The sequence below is a fragment of the Protopterus annectens genome, chromosome 5.part0 (genome assembly GCF_019279795.1).
Source record: "Protopterus annectens isolate FY-2018-M chromosome 5.part0, PAN1.0, whole genome shotgun sequence".
Classification (NCBI taxonomy): domain Eukaryota; kingdom Metazoa; phylum Chordata; order Ceratodontiformes; family Protopteridae; genus Protopterus; species Protopterus annectens.
In genome coordinates this window covers 1,392,267,889-1,392,272,099 of record NC_056735.1, presented here as the reverse complement: position 1 = coordinate 1,392,272,099, position 4,211 = coordinate 1,392,267,889, and positions in this window count along the sequence as shown.

Sequence of the window (4,211 nt, the reverse complement as noted above, 5' to 3'; positions counted from 1 at the left end):
TGTCCTATGGTCAGTCATTCTTTAAGCTACAAAAAGAAAAAAAATAAGCAAACAGCCTTTGCCACTATTGCAGGCTAGCAATTTGCCTTGGCTGCAAGTGGTTGACTCTGCTGTGGCCATTCGTTGCACCTCAAATTACTCATCTTTTACCCTGGATCCTTCTGGTGTAGCATGTACAGCCACTATGGACGGGGGGATTAGCCGTGCCCTCTGCAGCTTTTGGGGTCCCCTGAGTGGACAAGGGAGAGACAATCTTGTTGGTCTGGAAGAGGGAATCGGGAAGGTTTTCCTGTTGTGCTGGACATAAAATGATGTGGCCATCCCTGGGGAAGCTGCTACTGCCATTAGTAACATGGTTGGCCCCATTTTCCTGAGAAGAAGAAAACCAAGCATGTATTCCCTTCTCAAATTTCTTTTCATAAACGTAATTTACTGGGTCTAGCTCAGAGTTTAATTCAGGCTATTGATCCTTCTTGTAAAGGAGTTTATGGTAAAAAAAGAGGGGTTCCTTATTTCATGAAGAGATTCAAGATTCTGAATCTGAACAGGAAGATGCAGTTACAGATATAGTTTTTTTTTTCTCAGATTTCTGATTCAGACTCAAAGGAGAGCTCAGTTTCTGATTCTTCCTGTAGGATTTTCTCTTTCTCCAAGACTATTGCTAAAATGTGCCAGTATTTTCAATGGGAGAACACCGAGGTTTCTCAGTCCCTCCGAAAATACTGAGTAGTTACAGAAGGATTTTCCAGAACAGGCATCCATTCTTCCTGTTCTGTCTGCTTTAGATGATGTGTATGTTATTACCAGAAATTTTCCTGATCGTCTGCCAGCTGCCCCTAAAAAGACAAATAGGATGGATAAAGTTTCTCAGTATTTCAAACTGTTATACACTCTTCCCAAACCTGACGTAATAGCTATAGCTTTAGTTGATCCCACTGCTGCAAAGCACTTAGTTAATTCCAATCCTACTCTTTCTGATAAGGATTGCAAAATTGTTGATCGGTATGGGGAAAAAAGTGTATACTTCTGATTTGATTTTCAGAATTTTGAATTGTTCTGACAAATTGTGAAAGTATGAGGAATGTTTTATTTACAGTTTTTTCTATTAAAAGAAACTGCTTTAAATAACTTAGTTTCTTTTGTTGCACAGGTCACTACTCATTGTTTGCAGTATGTGTATGACTCTGTTTATACTTCTTCCAGAGTTATGGCCATTAGTACTGTTTTGAGGAGGTTTGCATGACTGCATTCTCAGAATCTCCTAGACTATGTTAAAATGAGATTCTGAATTCTCCTTTAGATAGAGATTTAGTGTTTGGCCCCTATGCTGCAGAGGTGATAAAAAATGTGATAAAGGGGAAAGATAATACAGATAAACAGATGTTTAAGAAGAAATGGTAAGGGGGTTCTAAAAAAGAAGCCTCAACCCCCAAAGCCAAGACCAGTCTAAAATGTCTAAATGACTGTTCAGTAGAACCCCTCCATTTTTTCTTTGGTAACAGGCAGTTTTAGAGACACATGGGTTCTGAAAATCATTTATCAAGGGTTTAGATGGCAGTGGGAGAAAATTCCTCCTTTCCAGGGGGGTCATTCCTCATCATCCAGATCAGATTCTTTTGTTTTCACCAGTTTTTCATCACATGCTGTCTTATGGGGTAATAGAACCAGTCCCTCCTTCCCAGGTGGGGAAGGGTTTTTATTAAAGGATGTTCCTAGTGCCAAGGAAAGAAGATGCTTGGAGACCACTTCTGGATCATTCTTTAATAAACCTGTTTGTGAGTGCACACATTCAAAATGATGTCACTTCACAACCTGTTACCTCTTCTTACCTTTTCAATTTTCCTGGCAACACTAGACAAAAGATACTTATCATCACATCCCTATACATACAGACTTCAGACATTTCTTAAGGTTTTGTGTGTCTGGATCACATTACCAGTTTTCTGTCTTATGCCTAGCTCCAGTTATAGCTCATGGCAGGCTATAGGGTAGCCATATTTTTCGACATTTAGATGACTTGTTTATCTTTCCATAGCCTTTTTCAAAGTATCGGTAATCTCTCTCTTAAGTGAGAGATCTCTTACACAAGCTGGGATTCCAAGAGAACATTCAAAAGTCTTTCTTGACTCCTTCACACAGGATTGTGTTCCTTGGTTTTCAACTAGGTACCTCATTTCAAAGAGCTTTTCTTCCACAGGAAAAAAAATCTTTATCTAAATCTTATTCTAAGGTTTTCCTCTCAGACTCCAGTCACTGCAAGGGAATACTGCAGAATTTTGGGTCTCATGGCAACTATGATATTTACAATACACCTAGCACGAGTCCACACGTGAAAGATACAGTGGCATCTCAAATCTCTTTGGTCCTGGAATCATCACCCTTTATCTTTTCAAATTCCACTGCTGAGGTTTGTCAGAAGAGATTTCTTTTTTGGAAGAGACAACAGATATCCTTAAATCCAGGTCTCCCCTTCTCCCTCCCTGCTCTATAACAGTCAGTCACCACAGATGCTCTGGTCTTTGCTTAGGGAGCACTTTTAGTAGAGATAAAAGTGCAGGGAATGTGAGTTACAAAGGACTGGCATAAGCACATAAATATCAAGGAGATGCTTGCCCTGATCAAGGCACTTAACTCTGCCAGCCATCTTTGGTCCCTGGAACCTCTTCAAGTGGTTACAGACAATGCCATAGTCATGTGGTACATCAAGAAGCATGGGGAAAACAGGCCATGCCCCCTATGTAGACCAGCCATGTTAGCTTGGGTTATATCTTCACAGCACAATCTCACTCTACAAGCATCCTACATTCAGTTAGAGCAAAACTGTATGGCAGACATGCTGAACAGGACTAGGGCAGACCTTCAAGACTGGAAACTAGATCAGGGGATCTTCCAAGATTTGATCCATCTGTGGAGTTCCACAAGCAGACCTCTTTGTCTCCTCTCTGAACAATCAACTGGCAAGATTCTGTTCCAGGACTCCAAGAATGCCTGGAAGACAGATGCCTTTTCTTTTCCTTGGACAGAAAAGTTCCTGTATGCTTTTCTGCTCTTTCCACTAATTTGTAGGATGCTTCTGAAGATTCAGAAGAAATCCTCCAAGATCATTGTGATTATTTCATTCTGGCCAAGGCAACCATGGTTCTCCCTTCTTTTGTAAATAGCAAGATGGAATTACCACAATATTCCTCACAGAATGGATCTACTCACATAAGAACACAGATGTTTAATGCACCCTAACATCAGACAGCTTCAACTGACTGCCTAGATAATAGGGTTTTAATTCCTTTTAGGCAAATGTTTACTGAGGACGTCCAGCAGGTACTATTAGCAAACGGAAAAGCTTTTCTACTTGGTGCAGCAATATAACCAGCATCCACTCAGGGCTAGTTGCTCTCTGGCTGAATAATATTTGTGTGAGTTACTATCCTATGGCCTTTCTTATCATCCATTTCAACATGTCTACCCATGGATCCTCCTTTCTCAATGAAGTCTCATGTCAAAATGTTCTTGAAAAGGGTTTTTATTACAGGTCTCCAAGAAAACCTGTGACCCCTCCTTGGATCTTATTTTTGTATTATATAAGCTAACACTTGTTCCATTTGAACCAGCTAATCTCACTGACTTGAGGTTCTTAACATGGAATATAGTTTTACTGATTGCTCTGACCTCTGCTAGAAGGGTATCTTGAGTTGCAGGCTCTTATGGTGAGTCAACCCTATCCCATTTTCCATAGGTACAGGGATTCTTTGAGAACTAGTCCTTCTTTTATGCCTAAAGGAGTATCTGAGTTTAGTTTAAGCCAAACTATCCATCTCCCCATTTCTTTTCCAGAACCTAAAAAAGAGGGAGAAAGGATACACCATACCTTGGATGTCCACAGACAACTCAGGCACTATTTTAACAGAACAAAATCTTTCAGATCTTCATATCAATTGTTCATTTGTTTTAAAGATAAGAAGAAGGGACAATCTGTGTCAAAACAGAATGTTTCCAAATGGTTGTCTAAGGCTATTACCTTTTGTTCTACTCACCATAGGAAAACTATTCTAGTTAGGGTCAAGGCCCACTGTACCTGGGCCTTGGCTTAATCTATGGCTTTTTGAAAAGGGTTGGATTTTAGAAGTATTCTAGAAGCTGCTACTTGGTCCTCTGTACATACTTTTACAATGCACAGTAAGTTTAATTCCTTCTTTAGGTCCAGATCAAGCTTT